The sequence below is a fragment of the Schistocerca serialis genome, chromosome 2, assembly GCF_023864345.2.
Source record: "Schistocerca serialis cubense isolate TAMUIC-IGC-003099 chromosome 2, iqSchSeri2.2, whole genome shotgun sequence".
In the NCBI taxonomy this organism is placed as follows: domain Eukaryota; kingdom Metazoa; phylum Arthropoda; class Insecta; order Orthoptera; family Acrididae; genus Schistocerca; species Schistocerca serialis.
This window is the reverse complement of record NC_064639.1, coordinates 1041680697-1041699678: the sequence shown is the minus strand read 5'-3', so window position 1 is coordinate 1041699678 and position 18982 is coordinate 1041680697.

The window sequence follows — 18982 nt, the reverse complement described above, 5'->3', positions numbered from 1 at the left end:
CTGCTGCTGACGCTGCTGAGGCGGCGTGGCCGGTACCCCACCGTCAATCAGAAAGCCGTCCTCTCCAGCGCATTACAGGGAAATTTTAGCTTGGCGGACCCCTGGCTTGCATGAAAAGAGTGCACATGTAACTCGCCAACACAGTGTCGCCTATATATAGTGAAAAAGGGGGGGGGGGCTCCATTGTCTGAGAAACACACAGGCCACTTTGCCCAGGAGACATGCCACTCCAGTGAGAATCATATCATGCCAAAGATTATGCTAAACTAAAAGTACTTTTATTTTAATAAAATCTGTCTTGCTTATTCCTCGCTATGTTAAGAGGAGCATCTGATTATCGTAACAGCACGGAAAAAGAAAAGTGTGTGAAAAGGCCACACAGAATAGCCATTTGTGGGATCTTGGTGCTCGATTCCCATCTGAGCTAGGCACATGGTGTAAAGAAAGGTTTTGGGTTAGCCCAGACCAGGAGCCATCTATCTTGCTGTAGCTATGTTACAGTAAATTAAACAAATGTTTGAACGATGAACGGGAACTAGCACCTAAGCAAATTGTGCGAATCGATTAATTCCTTTTGCCAAATATTTTGATTGGGCTGAAATTGATGCTCAGCTAATGGCATTATTTGAATGTCCACCGTTCGTATTTTATGTTCAAAAACAATCACCCTTAAATAACTCTAGACTGGAGTGGGACTGGTGATCCAATTTGGTCCACCAGTGTATCGGGCCTTGATCTGAGGTAAGTTATAACCGTTCGAAGAAATCTTGCTTTGCTTGGATTTTACGTGCAAAAAACACGTTCTCCTGGGAGATTTTTGAAGTGCGCCACTTCTGTGCTTTAAATTTCTACGAATCGTTTCAACCTTTGCACAAAGGTAGATAAGTGGATAAAGTCAAAAATATTTTTTTCCCTTCAGTAATCTTTATCCGTTGTCGAGACACGATGATTTAAACTCGAGCTAAATGTAGCACGTAAAATCCACTGTTATTTGAAACGGTTTAAATGAATTAAATAACTGTAAAATAGTCTCACAACGAAATCGAAAATTCGCTTTCAAAAATCTGGCTTCATTCGGATCTTGTGTGAAAAAAACATGTTCTTCGTGAGTCTTTTTACCTGCGCCACTTCTATGTTTCAGACTTGTGCAAATAGGTTCAAATTTTGTACGAAAGTAGACAAATACATGCAATTAATGGTCGTTGTTTTGTGAAATGGTATGAGCATCATGGTTCGAGAGACAATAAAAAAACCTATACCGTATCAGTCCTCGCCCGAGTCAAAAAAATCTACATCGGTTGCCAAGCTATGGCGGTCCACCGTCAAACTTACTGTAAAGTTGGGAACCAGAATGAAAAAAAATTGGAAATTTGTAGTAATGACTATGGGACCAAACTGCTGAGGTCATCGGTCCCTAGACTTACGCTCTACTTAATCTAACTTAAACTAACTTACGTTAAGGACAGCACACACACCCATGCCCGAGGGAGGACTCGATCCTCCGACGGGGCAACCAGAATGAAAAATGGCCAAAAAAAAAAAAGGCAAATGTGTCCTGGGAAGAGTCAGGCATGTAAAAGAAGGGAACTAGCTTTTCGATTTGTCTGGCAGCTTCAAAGACATTTAAATAAAAACATCGTTACGCATTCGCCCTTTTTTCCGAGTTAAGCCTGATTCCCCAGCGCAGTGAGTTCTCATAGCTACAAGGTGTTGGCACACCTGCATCTTGCAATTTATGGGCAAAAGTCCGTGATACTGTGCCAGAAATCCAGAAGATTCGCCAGCCATAGTAAATAACATATAATATCAAATGGTTGAAGAGCAAAAAATCGAAAAGCTAGTTCCCTTCTTTTACATCCCTAACTCTGTCCAGGACACATTCGCCTTTTTTTGTGCTGTGATAGGAGCATTTTTCGTTCTGGTATATTGAGTGAGACGGCATCTGAATTGTCTTGGAGGCCCAGACAGGCCGCTCCACCCAGGAGATACGCGACTCCAGTGCAAACCAAAATTACGCCAGGCGAAAAATAAAAGATCAGCCTAGCTGCTAGGCTGACTGCAATTACTTCTGCTCTGCTTATGCTTACGCTGAAATAACTAGTGGAAATTAATTTTAAATAACTTTTGCATCACACGAGGGGAATCTCACTCGATGTTCAAATGGTGCGACATTCGCCAGCATCTTCCAGTGTCCCCTTTATTAATTTATCTCTTTGTTATCGTTTGTTTCATGGGCCCCGTGTAAACATTTCTGGCCGGAGAAGGTATTGCCGTAAACATTGCCGGCCAATAGTAGGCGGTAATCTTGCCGAACATGTGGTTGCAATTAGACTGGCCGGAAATGTCACCGGGCCACATTATCAGCAATTTTCAGCCTCTATGTACGGTCCGTGCAGGGACTGGACGCCGCTTATTCGCCGCGACCTTGTGGTGTTCTCTCTGCCAAAGACCGGCGGTAGGTGTGAGCACCAGGCGTCGCGGCGCGTCACGTCACGTGACGAAAGCACTCTGCTACGTAAGTGACGTGGCTGCATTAGTCAGCGTAGGAACGAAACGTCACCGCTACGCAACTTCAATGGATTTACGATATGGTGTCGTCACGTAACGATCTCATCCCAGTAAACCCAGTCCTCCGCCGTGACCTCAAGTTACTGTCCTGGACGAGCTTACTTATGTTCGTGGAAGTCGTCGCTTCTCAAAATTAACTACCAATATACGGTGTCCAGTTTTCTCACGACAGTTGGCCTAAGTTGGATTACGAGTCAACTTTTTCCCGTAACTATTATCCACTGAAAGAGATGCAGTATCAGTAACGTTACCAGGAACAGAAACAATCACACCTTTTTATACATACACTATCAATAAAGTTTATGTTGTACGAAATTACAAATATCAAGAGCCAATTAAAAACAACTAGCTCTTTATTCACATGAAGTGTTGGGTGTTATTGACAAGGGATTTCAGATCGATTCCGTATTTCTGGATTTCCGGAAGGCTTTTGACACTGTACCACACAAACGGCTCGTACTGAAATTACTTGCTTACGGAATACCGTCTCGTTTAAGTGACTGGATTTGTGATTTCCTGTCAGAGAGGTCACAGTTCGTAGTAATTGACGGAAATACTTTCCGGGATGTGAGGTCTTGGTCCAAGAACTTTTCTGCTCCTTACGTTTCGTCCAGGACTGCGCTGGACTTCCTCAGAGGCGCTGCTCCGCTGAGTCTTGCCGACTGACTGGTCGGGTGTCTGAGAGCGATTTATATATTGTGAGAAAGGGGGGCGTGGTTCAGGTGACACGTGATGAGCAGTGATAATCCATAGCAAAGATAGGGTTGACTATCGATTACCACCATGTCAAAGATAAAAATTGTTAGCAATTTTGTAGAGCCACTGTCCATATATCGCTAAGTTTCATAGCCTCCTCTTTCCTATTAAAAGTATCGTGATGTTTATAAATTTCAATAGCTTCTCTATATAGCCGTGGATAGTAATTTAACGTTGTAGATAAAACTTCGGTATCCGAAAACTTCACTTGGTGGTTGCCTGGTTGAAGAGCATGTTCCGCTACAGCTGATTTTTCTATTTTTCCAAGTCGACAAAGACTTTTATGCTCTTTCAGTCGCGTGATTACGCTTCTTTTGGTAGTACCAATATAAACTTTACCACAGGTACATGGAATTTTATACACACCACATGTCCACAGAGGAAGGCGTTTATCCTTCACAGATCGTAGTACTTGACTTATTTTCTTTGTTGGATTAAAGACCGGTTTTATGTCGTGTTATCGTAAAATCTTACCGATCCGATCTGTCCCTTTTTTAATAAAAGGGAGAACTACTGCGTTTTTCTGTCGTTGTGGTTCATTCTTATCTTTTGGTCTTCTGTTCCTTGGACGTAAAATTCTATTTATCTCTTTTCTTGAGTAGCCGTTTTTTTCAAAAGCCTGCTTCAGATGTTTCACTTCAGCATCCAAATGTTCAGGTGTACATATCCGTTCCGCTCGATCGACAAGACTTTCTATGACACCCCTTTTTTTGTTGTGGATGATGATTAGAATTTTTATGTAAATATCTGTCCGTATGTGTTGCCTTCCGAAAAACTTTATATTCCAAGCTTCTATCGGACCGTCTCATAACTAAGACATCCAAGAAAGATATTCTGTTATCCTTTTCTATTTTCATGGTAAACTGTATTTTTGGGTGAATTTTATTTAGATAATTATCTTTGCTATGGATTATCACTGGTCATCACGTGTCACCTGAACCACGCCCCCCTTTCTCACAATATATAAGTCGCTCTCAGACACCCGACCAGTCAGTCGGCAAGACTCAGCGGAGCAGCGCCTCTGAGGAAGTCCAGCGCAGTCCTGGACGAAACGTAAGGAGCAGAAAAGTTCTTGGACCACGACCTCACATCCCGGAAAGTATATCAACAGCCATGTCACCCGGTCGTGAAAGCCTTCATTCTACAATTGACGGAAAGTCATCGAGTAAAACAGAAGTGATTTCTGGTGTTCCCCAAGGTAGTGTTATAGGCCCTTTGCTGTTCCTTATCTATATAAACGATTTGGGAAACAATCTGAGCAGCCGTCTTCGGTTGTTTGCAGATGACGCTGTCGTTTATCGACTAATAAAGTCATCAGAAGATCAAAACAAACTGCAAAACGATTTAGAAAAGATATCTGAATGGTGCGAAAAGTGGCAGTTGACCTTAAATAACGAAAAGTGTAAGGTCATCCACATGAGAGCAAAAAGGAACTCGTTAAACTTCGGTTACACGATAAATCAGTCTAATCTAAAAGCCGTAAATTCAACTAAATATCTAGGTATTACAATTACGAACAATTTAAATTGGAAGGAACACACAGAAAATGTTGTGGGGAAGGCTAATCAAAGACTGCGTTTTATTGGCAGGTCACTTAGAAAATGTAACATACCTACTAAGAAGGCTGCCTACACTACGCTTATCCGTTCTCTTTTAGAATACTGCTGCGCGGTGTGGGATCCTGACCAGATAGGACTGACGGAGTACACCGAAAAAGTTCAAAGAGAGGCAGCACGTTTTGTATTATCTCGAAATATGGGAGAGAGTCTCACAGAAATGATACAGGATTTGGGATGGACATCATTAAAAAAAGAAAGGCGTTTTTCGTTGCGACGGAATCTTCTCACGAAATTCCAATCACCAACTTTCTCCTCCGAATGCGAAAATATTTTGTTGACACCGACCTACATAGGGAGGAACGATCACCACGATAAAATAAGGAAAGTCAGCGCTCGTACGGAAAGATATAGGTGTTCATTCTTTCCGCGCGCTGTACGAGATTGGAATAATAGAGTATTGTGAAGGTGGTTCGATGAACCCTCTGCCAGGCACTTAAATGCGATTTGCAGAGTATCCATGTAGATGTAGATGTGGATGTAGAAATGTTGTGTGTGACTTCATACTCAATGGTAAAGAGAGATGGACTATAGAGTGGTGTAGCAGCTGTCGTTGTAGGAAAGCTAGACAGGAGCAGAAATGACTAGTGAACAAGTTAACACAACAAACAGAAGGTTTACTTAAATTGTATTTCTCCAAGCATACGAAGAGTCACTACGAACAATGCAGCAAGAAACAGAGTCCAGCTATCTCAGTGTCAACAACGACAAGGCTCACTGGAGTACGCACAACGATGGTGCCACAGCGAATTGGCTCCAAGTGCTAGTGAACTGAGCGGCTGCCACTGGCCATCCTTATACTGCGGCGGCATAGGTCACTCGTGGTACCGAGCTGCTGGAGGTGTGGCACAGTGGACGTGCACCATTGTGTTCACCAGATCCCGCACGACCATTATTGGCGTCAGACGGACACTTGCAATTCTGTTGCCAACGTCGCAAAGCCCATATCGATATGTGATACCACAATAAAGTTTTTGCATAATCTTAAAGTGTGTATACTTATACATACGAAAATACACTACTGGCCATTATTGCTACACCAGGAAGAAATGCAGATGATAAACGGGTATTCATTGGACAAATATACACTCCTGGAAATTGAAATAAGAACACCGTGAATTCATTGTCCCAGGAAGGGGAAACTTTATTGACACATTCCTGGGGTCAGATACATCACATGATCACACTGACAGAACCACAGGCACATAGACACAGGCAACAGAGCATGCACAATGTCGGCACTAGTACAGTGTATATCCACCTTTCGCAGCAATGCAGGCTGCTATTCTCCCATGGAGACGATTGTAGAGATGCTGGATGTAGTCCTGTGGAACGGCTTGCCATGCCATTTCCACCTGGCGCCTCAGTTGGACCAGCGTTCGTGCTGGACGTGCAGACCGCGTGAGACGACGCTTCATCCAGTCCCAAACATGCTCAATGGGGGACAGATCCGGAGATCTTGCTGGCCAGTGTAGTTGACTTACACCTTCTAGAGCACGTTGGGTGGCACGGGATACATGCGGACGTGCATTGTCCTGTTGGAACAGCAAGTTCCCTTGCCGGTCTACGAATGGTAGAACGATGGGTTCGATGACGGTTTGGATGTACCGTGCACTATTCAGTGTCCCCTCGACGATCACCAGTGGTGTACGGCCAGTGTAGGAGATCGCTCCCCACACCATGATGCCGGGTGTTGGCCCTGTGTGCCTCGGTCGTATGCAGTCCTGATTGTGGCGCTCACCTGCACGGCGCCAAACACGCATACGACCATCATTGGCACCAAGGCAGAAGCGACTCTCATCGCTGAAGACGACACGTCTCCATTCGTTCCTCCATTCACGCCTGTTGCGACACCACTGGAGGCGGGCTGCACGATGTTGGGGCGTGAGCGGAAGACGGCCTAACGGTGTGCGGGACCGTAGCCCAGCTTCATGGAGACGGTTGCGAATGGTCCTCGCCGATACCCCAGGAGCAACAGTGTCCCTAATTTGCTGGGAAGTGGCGGTGCGGTCCCCTACGGCACTGCGTAGGATCCTACGGTCTTGGCGTGCATCCGTGCGTCGCTGCGGTCCGGTCCCAGGTCGACGGGCACGTGCACCTTCCGCCGACCACTGGCGACAACATCGATGTACTGTGGAGACCTCACGCCCCACGTGTTGAGCAATTCGGCGGTACGTCCACCCGGCCTCCCGCATGCCCACTATACGCCCTCGCTCAAAGTCCGTCAACTGCACATACGGTTCACCTCCACGCTGTCGCGGCATGCTATCAGTGTTAAAGACTGCGATGGAGCTCCGTATGCCACGGCAAACTGGCTGACACTGACGGCGGCGGTGCACAAATGCTGCGCAGCTAGCGCCATTCGACGGCCAACACCGCGGTTCCTGGTGTGTCCGCTGTGCCGTGCGTGTGATCATTGCTTGTACAGCCCTCTCGCAGTGTCCGGAGCAAGTATGATGGGTCTGACACACCGGTGTCAATGTGTTCTTTTTTCCATTTCCAGGAGTGTATTATACTGGAACTGACATGTGATTACATTTTCACACAATTTGGTTGCATAGATCCTGAGAAATCAGTACCCAGAACAACCACCTCTGGCCGTAATAACGGCCTTGATACGCCTGGGCATTGAATCAAACAGAGCTTGGACGGCGTGTACAGGTACAACTGCCCATGCATCTGCAACACGATACCACAGTTCATCAAGAGTAGTGACTGGCGTATTGTGACGAGCCACTTGCTCGGCCACCATTGACCAGACGTTTTCAATTGGTAAGAGATCTGGAGAATGTGCTGGCCAGGACAGCAGTCGAACATTTTGTGTATCCAGAAAAGACCCTACTGGTCCTGCAACATACGGTCGTGCATTATCCTGCTGAAGTGTAGGGTTTCGCAGGGATCGAATGAAGGGTAGAGCCACGGGTCGTAACACATCTGAAATGTAACGTCCACTGATCGACGTGCCGTCAATGCGAACAGGAGGTGACCGAGACGTGTAACCAACGGCACCCCATACCATGACGCCGGGTGACACGCCAGTATGGCGATGACGAATACACGCTTCCAATATGCCTTCACCGCGATGTCGCCAAACACGGATGCGACCATCATGATGCTTTAAACAGAACCTGAATTCATCCGAAAAAATGTCGTTTTGCCATTCGTGCACCCAGGTTCGTCGTTGAGTACACCATCGCAGCAGCGTCAAGGGTAACCGCAACCATGGTCTCCGAGCTGATAGTTCATGCTGCTGCAAACGTCGTCGAACTGTTCGTGCAGATGGTTGTTGTCTTGCAAACGTCCCCATCTGTTGACTCAGGGATCGAGACGTGGCTGCACGATCCGTTACAGCCATGCGGATAAGATGCCTGTCATCTCGATTGCTAGTGATACGAGGCCGTTGGGATCCAGCACGGCGTTCCGTATTACCCTCCTGAACCCACCGATTCCATATTCTGCTAACAGTCATTGGATCACGACCAACCCGAGCAGCAATGTCGCGATACGATAAACCGCAATCGCGATAGGCTACAATCCGACCTTTATCAAAGTCGGAAATGTGATGGTACGCATTTGTCCTCCTTACACCAGACATTAGGACAACGTTTCACCAGGCAACGCCCGTCAGCTGCTGTTTGTGTATGAGAAATCGGCTGGAAACTTTCCTCATGTCAGCGCGTTGTAGGTGTCACCACCGGCGCCAACCTTGTGTGAATGCTCTGAAAAGCTAATCATTTGCATATCATAGCATCTTCTTCCTGTCGGTTAAATTTCGCGTCTGTAGCAGGTCATCTTCGTGGTGTAGCAATTTTAATGGCCAGTAGTGTAGTTTTTATGGCCAATTATTGTTTTATTTTTTGAGAGTTTTGGTGTTTTTTGCCAATTTTGTTTTGCGAGTTTTGGTGTTAGTTTCTGATGAATCATTTTCGAAATACCATATGCGCCTTATTTTTGTATTATTTCAAGGTTATGTTGAAAATGAAATTGTATGTTTCAGCTATATTATATTTACTGACATTCTAGATCACATTTATTTACAGTACTCAAAAAATAAGTAATCATTTATGTTAAACCCATGAGGTCTCATCAACTGAAGAAAAAATGACTTCGCTACCATACACTGTTGAAAGTTTTACAGAACAAAACATTTTCGAAGCTCTCTGCTGAGACATTAGGCCGCTGATCCGTTAACAGGTCCTCCTGCGTGAAAATAAGCAGCCACCAACTATATTTCAACATGTAAGCTGCCTTCAACATAACACAAAAGTTTTGAAAATGTCCACATTTCCTGCTGCCGTTGAAAGTTGCTCCTTCAGTACATTTGTATCGCTTCAGAATATTTAATCAGATGAAGCCTGCCATTCTAAGTACGTATAATAGAGATCATCATTATTATCATATGGTTGAAACAAGAATCTGGTGCTGTGTGAACACAGATTTTCGTGGACTTGTGTTGTTCACCTACTTCGAAGTTGGAGCGCAGTGTTTTTTTTTTTTTTTTTCCCATTTTCCTTTACCTGAAGTTTTGTCCAAACTTATCAAAAATTTATTGGTATCATCGACAAAAATTCTTCTTCAATAGTAAGGAACCGTTTGTTCGGAATATTGGTTTTAGTTTTATTCTCAGACGTCAAATTTCCCAATATTTTTGTACAAAAAGTCCTACCAAAACAACGCGGTTTGAAGACGTCATTGATGCGATGCTTCAGTTAAACTACGTTTTTTTTCGTAATACGTAAGCGTAAATACGAAAACCATCAACACGTAAATCAACATGGCACCTGCCTGATTTACTTCTGTCAGCTAATCACAGCACAGGACATAGTGATGGCACGTAAACATGTTTATGGTGGTACAACATAGCTTTTAGAAAGTTTATTTAAATATGTATTCAATATTATTGTTATTGTTTTGTGACTGAAGTTCGTGGCGAGAAGTTGATTGTTGCAGTGCCCAAGGTCTAGGTTATTTTGAAACGTGATAAACTGTTTGCGAGTGGACGAAACCAATGAATAAGTTTCCACAGGAAATCAGCAACCATACTTCTTGTGCAACGTCATTTAAGGTCTCCACAGACGAGCGAGGATTGCAACAATCTGTTGCAAGCGATACGCGCCTCACACGAACGATTTGCAAGCAATTTCAGCCAATATTGCGAACACCACTGTGTCTATGTGTCTATGAGTTCTGCTAGGGAAAACGTACAGCTATCTTTAGCAGAAATGGCAGTTCGTCTTCGAATCACCACGAATATTTGGAAAAAATAAAGAAAAAGAAGAACTGTATTTTATTAAACTTGTTTTGAAAAGCTTCTCTTGGGAGCTGTAAGTTACTTTACAGAATAAATTATATATTTCACTGACTCCAAGACGGCTGTGTAATGCAATTCGATTTTGATTAGCCTTCAATTACTTTCTGATTCATTAGTCTTATAGTTTGACTGCGCGTATTTACACAATTTGTACTGAATTCTCGGTGTGTCTATAGAAATGTTATCAATAGCCGCACTGCTTTCTTGTTACAAGTGAGAGCTACATTGGCTTTGGGTATAGCTGCGTAGTAGTTTTCCACTGAACATTTAAACTAAAATATCCAGTTCATATTATGGTACGTCATACTGTTGAAAAGTGAACTTCAATAATGCTTCTAGTTGTTTCATAAGTAACTGAAAATCATCAAATGAGTTCAGTGTATCGTGACTATTACTATGAATTTCCCATCAGTTCTAGGCTTCAGCTGCAAAATACTGATCACTGAAAAAATTATTCCATGGTGTACCTATAAATTCTAAAGTAAACATTCTTACTCAACATGATCAAAGCGAAACGAAACAAAATTACACAACCATGCTTAATAACTAAACACACTAGTTGCAACCAAGCCGTAATATATCACACATCGCATGCCTGATTGCCTACGATTTCCATGCGATCAGTGACCGATCGCTACGATCCCTCACACAAATGCGATCTATGAAGCGATCACACGCTAATGTGACGGATAGCTGCAATTCGTCGCTTGTGTTTGGGGCCCTTTAATCTCTTCCTTTTAGTATATGTGACTATTGCGATGTGCACGTGGCGTCATATATCCTGCTCTGTGAAAAGCTGATTAAGCAGGCATCATGTTAACTTACGAGCTCCAAAAACTGGAGAGCCTTCTTTGGTGGGTTTCCTATTTATACTTGCGTGCTACACAAATTTGATGTTTAGTATACGCACAAAATTAAACATCCTTAAATAGCTCGTTATTTTTGGCACGATTTGTCGTGCAAATGTGTCAGATATGTGACATTGGCGACTGAATCTGTTACTAGAGTGAAGTTAATTGAAAGTAGGGTATTTTCGTATAATGTCTCATCTACAACCTACTTCTCTTTGCAGAATGAACTGTCATCTTATCATTATATGCGAATATCTAAGTTAACAAAAAAATCAAAATGCGACTGCACCATTCTCTTGCTGTCGCTCGTACTGTATCTAACCCTCTAAACCTTAACACGGCTTCAAGATGCAGTGTAAGATGCTGTTTGCAGCCGAAAAGAATTCACACGGCAGGAATGTGGCTGCGAGTTGGGTGACGTGGTCTGTACAGCATAGTACGCGCTGTTCTTAAAACATTTTTGTGAAGGTAACTGTGAAAACTGTAACCGTGACTGACTGAGAGAGGTTCGAGCGACGTAAATACAGGGTGAGTCACCTAACATTACCGCTGGATATATTTCGGAAACCACATCAAATACTGACGAACCGATTCCATAGACCGAACGTGAGGAGAGGGGCTACTGTAATTGTTTAATACAAACCATACAAAAATGCACGGAAGTATGTTTTTTAACACAAACCTACGCTTTTTTAAATAGAACCCCGTAGTTTTGTTAGCACATCTGAACATATAAACAAATACGTAATCAGTGCCGTTTGTTGCATTGTAAAATGTTAATTACATCCGGAGATATTGTAACCTAAAGTTGATGCTTGAGTACCACTCCTCCGCTGTTCGATCGTGTGTATCGGAGAGCACCGAATTACGTAGGGATCCAAAGGGAACGGTGATGGACCTTAGGTGCAGAAGAGATTGGAACAGCACATTACGTCCACATGCTAACACCTTTTTATTGGTCTTTTTCACTGACGCACATGTACATTACCATGAGGGGTGAGGCACACGTACACACGTGGTTTCCGTTTTCAATTACACTGCATTCACAGAGGCTGCACTCCAGCTAGAAAATAGCTGTAGCAACGTTTAGCTCCAACTGCGGAGAAACGAACCAGCCAAATTAGTTAATTGTTCCTGCGAGAACTGAGAGGACACTATAATATGCACGCTCCTCCAACCATGTGCGTGTATATCGCCACATACTAAGAATAGGGCTGAGTACATGTTTTCTCGCATAACGAGAAACATAGGGAAAGTTTATGCTGGAAAGTTCAGCCAAGGTCAGATTAGTTTTTAGGAATTTCAGCGGGAGAGAGCAGCCTTGCAGTCGGCAGCGCGTCGAGCTTAAGGTAAGTACCATGTGCAGAGGCGTAAACTTTGTTGGTTCACCAGCTTGCGGCCACTGTAAACTCGAGCGGCTTTGGGTAATCTTACATATATTTGTCACTTAACTAACCATCCACCGTAGACTTGATTGTCATCCTAAATAGTATCGAACTTTGAACCGGAATCGGACGATTTTCGTAGTACTGACCAACATAATAACGTATGTGTAGGAGCAATTTTGCAAAGAAACTTCCAATTAAACTTTCATAATATTGTGTTTAGGATTAATGTTCTTTCAGAGAGTTAATATATAACATTGTTGTGTATAAAATTATTTCACTTTTTGATGTTGGCAAGATGTGTTACCCATTGCGCTGTTTTCATAGTGTCAAATTGAATACTGTGTAAAGGCATAATTTTGTGAGAAAAATTTGCGACATTATTCTTATCGTTTCACCTTACACAGTTGTTCTCAATTCTAGAATAAGCAAAACCAAACTGCACCCTACAACTTGTTTGCAGTCGTCCACTGTCCAGTGGCGTCGCCCTCTGCACCTTCTCAAACGTCGCTTAGCACTGACTTCTGAAACGTTTGGCTGTTGAGGAGCTGCTCGACAATTGTCCCTGTTCTTTTCATCTCCCTACGCACAATCATTGTACTGGCTGGACTGCTAGTAGCACTTTGGAACTCACTCGTCATTCCTTCGCCGAATTCATGCGCTAGAAGCACCCTCAGGTTCTGGTTTAGCTGTGGTTGTTCCTTCGCATTTCCACTTCACAATCACGTCGCCAACTGTGGACTTGGGCAGCTGTAGAAGGGTTGAAATACTGCTGATTGATCTGTTACTCAGCTGACATCCAATCCACATTTGGAGTCACTGAGCTCTCCTGAGCCCATTCCGCTGTTTCAGCTTCTCTACTGACATCACGATACTCCAACCTCCATTCATACTGGCGGGTCCGCCTCTTGTGACATCTAGTGGTCAATTCTGCATTACATATGGGTCTGGATACTTTTGATCAGTGCAGTCGTGGGAAATTTTCTCTCGAGTGGTTATAGGCCTTGCCTTGGTGATTGATTTTCTTTACAAAATTTGCCAACTGTTACATAAAGATCTTTTAGAACAAATCATAAACACCAAACTACAATCACTGCTACATATAATACTTTCTGAAGTATGGTATGGAACTGTTATGGCTTGTGTGTTGAACAACATTGTTATGATTTAGTTTTATTCTTTTCATGTGTAACAATTATACATACTGATCTGAAGAAATTACATCTTCTTGAAGAAATTATGCGTCTCAACTTTATCTTTGGTAGGGATAAAAGCTGATGTAATGAATTAAAATTTGGAACAAAAGCTGGAGTTGAACGTAGGTTTCCTGCTTAGTAGGCAGATATGCTGTCCACTGCACCACTCTAGTGATATACACAACAGACATTGAAGATCCAAAGAAACTGGTACACCTGCCTAATATCGTGTAGGGCCCGCGCAAGCACGCAGAAATGCCGCGACACGACGTGCCATGACTCGACTATTGTCTGAAGTAGTGCTGGAGGGAACTGGCACCATGAATCCTGCAGGGCTGTCCATAAATCCGTAAGAGTGCGAGAGGGTGGAGATCTCTTCTGAACAGGACGTCGAAAGGCATCCCACATATGCTCAATAATGTTCATGTCTGGGAAGTTTGGTGGCCAGCGGAAGTGTTTAAACTCAGAAGAGTGATCCTGGAGCCACTCTGTAGCAATTCTGGACGTGTTTGGTGTCGCATTGTCCTGCTGGAATTGCCCAAGTCCGTCGGAACGTACAACTAACATGAATGGATGCAGATGACCAGACTGGGTGCTTACGTAGGTGTCACCTGTCACAGTCGTATCTAGACATATCAGGGGTCCCAATTGTACACGCCCCACACCATTACAGAGCCTCCACCAGCTTGAGCAGTCCCCTGCTGACATGCAGCGTCCATGGATTCATGACGTCTCCATGCTCGTACACGTGCGTCCGCTCGATCTGAAACGAGACTCCTCCGACCAAGCAACATGTTTCCAGTCATCAACAGTCCAATGTCGGTGCTGACGGGCCCAGGCGAGACGTAAAGCTTTGTGTCGTGCAATCCTCAAGGGTACACGAGTGGGCCTTCGGCTCCGTAATCCCATATTGATGATGTTTCGTTGAATGGTTCTCACGCTGACACTTGCTGATGTCTCAGCATTGAAATCTGCAGCAGTTTGTGGAAGGGTTGCGCTTCTGTCACATTGAACAATTCTCTTCTGTCATCGTTGCTCCCGTCATCGCAGGATCTTTTTCCGGCGGCAGAGATGTCGGAGATTTGATGTTTTACTGGGTTCCTGGCATTCACGGTACACTCGTGAAATTGTCGCATGGGAAAATCCCCACTTCATTGCTATCTCAGAGATGCAGTTTTCCATCGCTGCATAACACGACGTTCAAAATCACCTAAATCTTGATAACCTGCCATTGTAGCAGCAGTAACCGAGCTAACAGCTGCATGAGACACTTGTTGTCTTATACAGGGTGCGTCAAAAAAATGTATACACACTTTGAACTGTCATAGACAATTTATTTCCCGTTCTACAAGGTTAAATATCTGTGAGCAAGTAATGTTATGTTTCTTCAACAGGTGGCAGCAGTGGCAAGGAAGTAACTGCAACATGGCGGACGTGCGTTTGAGCTTTGAAGCGCGTAAGCAGATAATTAAGTGGTACTGGAAGTTTGAGAATGTAGATGTGGTTCGAAGACAGTGGAGAAGTGAGTATGGTACAGAACCACCTTCAAGGTTAACAATTACACATCTACGAGACAAATTCGAAATTTATCGAACAGTGGTTGATGTGCATAAAAATCGATCATGGCGACCTCGTACAGCTACAAGTGATGATTCCACAACTGTGGTCTTGGAAGTGTTTCAGCGTTCGCCTCAAAAATCTTCAAGGTAAGTGGTACGTGAGAGTAATGTAAGTGCTAGTAGTGTGCTACGCATTCTGAAGAAAGGCAAGTTTCGTGTGGACATTCTAAGGCTGGTGCAACGGCTAAGTGACGACGATCCAAATCGAAGGTTAGAATTTTGTGAATGGGTTCAGGAGATGGTGAGACGTGAACCGGCATGTATGGGTAGCATAATTTGGTCGGATGAAGCCAATTCAAACTCAATGGAACTGTCAATAGGCACAATTGTGTGTACTGTGCTGAAGACAATCCTCACATTACAGTTGAAAATGCTGTGAATTTGCCTGCTTTAAATGTGTGGCGTGGTTTGTCTGCAAGGGGACTCATTGGGCCTTTCCGCTTTGAAGGTACTGTTACTGGAGAAACGTACCTAACAATGCTTGCTGACTCCATATTCCCTGCCATTCGTGCATTATACGGTAATGATGAGTTTTATTTCCAACAAGATGGCGCCCCGCCGCACTATCATAGCGACGTACGCGCATACCTGGATCACAATGTGCCAGGCCAGTGGATAGGACGCAGGGGACCAATCGAGTTTCCTGCACGCTCTCCAGACCTCACGCCGCTGGATTTCTTCTTATAGGGCAAAGTAAAAGATGAGGTGTACAGACGTAAACCACGTAACCTGGACACACTTTGGAATGAGATTCAGGCGGTGTGCGCAGAAATCTCGTTGGACACTTTGGTACGATTGAAACGTCCCCTTAGAAAAATTATATATGACTGTGCTTAAACTGACACACAATATTTTCTTAGCGCAAAGCAATCTGACTTTCAATAATCCCTACAAAAGAATGGCCCTGACTAACATTAACCTATACCTTTCACAAATCACTTACCTCACAAAAATCTTCGTTACTCGAACTACTGCAATACAGCGAGCGCCACTACTGCCAGCTAAATAAAAGATTCAAACTATGGAAGGCACTAACTACTGATAGGCATAGTTAGCAAATGAAAACAATGTATTTACCTTAATAGTCATAATATATATAACAGTTCATGACATCCATTCGTACAAATGTACTGTTTCTGATGGACACACCTCCAGATTATCCATTCTCAAAAATCCGCCATCTCACTTCCCCACATCCACCACTGCTGGCGGCTCACCTCCAACTGCGCAACGCTACGCGCTGTTAACAGCCAACTGCCCAACATTACAATGGCGAATATTACAACAATGCTGACCAGCCACAGACTACACACAGCACAGTCAGTGATTTTCATACAGAGCGCTACGTGGCGTTACCAATAAGAAAACCTAAAGAGCCTACTTACACGATGTACAGAATCAGTGGTGACTCGTACTCATAAATGTATTGATGCTGAAGGCCACCAGTTTGAACATTAATCACATTTGCAAAATACATTTATTTTTCCAGTTGGACTTTAAGCTTTCCATTTTCAGAAATTTAACGTTGTAGAACGGGAAACAAATTTTCTATGACGCTTCAAAGTGTGTATACATTTTTTTTACGCATCCTGCATATACGTTACCGACCGCAACGCCGTATTCTGCCTGTTTACTTATCTCTGTATTTGAATAGGCATGCCTAGACCAGTTTCTTTGCCGCTTTTGTGTATCTACATGGACTACCGTAGTCCGATGCCCTCCCTGGGGTGACGCATGAACCGACGTTTGTGGTAGGGAGGGCACTGGACTAGACTAGTCTGCGCCGCTGTGTTGTCTACAATGCCAGGGTGGTGTAGTGGATAACCCATCTGCCCAACAACCATTCACATCATCTTCTATCCTTATGGAACTATACATACTTTGGCACTGAATTTCTTCTACTTTTTTGTATCATGAATACCTTTGTAAGACACAAACAAGAGCAAAGCTTCAATTTTCTTTGTTACATCCGTTCGCAGCACAATGAAACTTATAAGAACTAGCTAGTATAATGCAATTTTCACATTCATTGTTGGATCGTGTAACTATTAAGCTCGCTACGGTGCGTGGGCGCCCTGCTACCCCCCCCCCCTTCCCTCCCCGTCACCTTTATCTGCTGTATGTGGAGGCCAGGAGGCGGCGACGACCGCCCTTGGCCCTGTGCGCCGAGCAGGCCCCTTTGCGAAAGCGACCGGCCAGTCTGGCGAGTGATTAAGAGCCGACTATATATAGCACAACACCCACCACTCGCAACTGGCGAGGCCCGACCGCAGCTAACGCCGAGCGGCGGTCCGTGTACAAGGCCGCCGCCGCTGCCGCTGCCGCTGCAACGCCCGGCCGTCGCTCTGGAGACAGAGGCGCGTGTGGTCTCGGGGCCGCCTCGCTACGATTACGAAGGTTGTGCAACCGCATTCTTGCCGTCCGACACACGTCACCTCCTTTACGAGGGGGACACTGCTTCGCGCTAGAATAGGAAGGCCAATCTCGTCTCAAATAACTTCAGAACTTTCAAGTCTGACGTCACTGGGGCACTCGTTCTATCTTGGAAAATATTTTTCAATGCTTGGCTCACACGTTCATGCTTGACTTAACTTGTGCGGAAAGTACAGTTTAAAAAGAGACATTTTGAAATTGTAACGTAATCACTGTTTTAAAACAGCCAAGACAAAAGTATACTGGCGCCATGGAGACGACTGGCCTGATAAAATGCAACGGTCATGTTGACAGGTGCAATATAGGAGGCATACAAAAAAAGGAAAGGAACCAGGCGTACGTAAAAATATGGTTGCTGAAGATACGTTATTACACTGACAGAAAAAAATCGCAGCTCCAAAAAATAACTGATGTAGGGTAATGAAATTTCAGGAATAAATTTGTCTAGGTAACATATTTAAGTGATTAACATTTCAAGATCACTGGTTAATATAAGCACGAGGTAAGCCACTGCAAATGTGAAATGCTGGAACATTCTACAGCTACGTGACATCTACATCTACGTGATTAGTCTGCTATTCACAATCAAATGCCTGGCACAGGGTTCAGTGAATCACCTTCAAGCTGTCTCTCTACTGTTCCACTCTCGAAAGGCACGCGAGAAAAACGAGCACTTAAATTTTTCCGTGCGAGCCCTGATTTCTCTTATTTTATCGTGATGATAATTTCTCCCTATCTAGGTGGGTGCCAACAGAATGTTTTCGCAATCGGAGGAGAAAACTGGTGATTGAAATTTCATCAGAAGATCCCGTCCTAACGAAAAACGCCTTTGTTTTAATGATTGCCAGTCGAATTCACGTATCTAAGACGGCTATTCAGATTGTCTCCTATGTCGTTAATATAGATCAGGAACAATAGAGGGCCTATAACACTTCCTTGGGGAACGCCGGACATACTTCTGTTTTACTCGATGACTTTCCATCTATTACTACGAACTGTGACCTTTCTGACAGGAAATTTAATTGATGTAACCGCCAGAATGTTGAATTCAAGCCTGCAAACGCGCATGCATTGTGTTGTACAGGTGCCGGATGTCACTTTGTGAGCTGGAGTCACATGTGCTGTAAGTGTAATTTGAAAATGAAACAGTTGATATTTTCGTGGGCGCTATTGAGTACGACCTGTTGGCTTTCAAATGGTTCAAATGGCTCTAAACACTATGGGACTTAACATCTGAGGTCATCAGT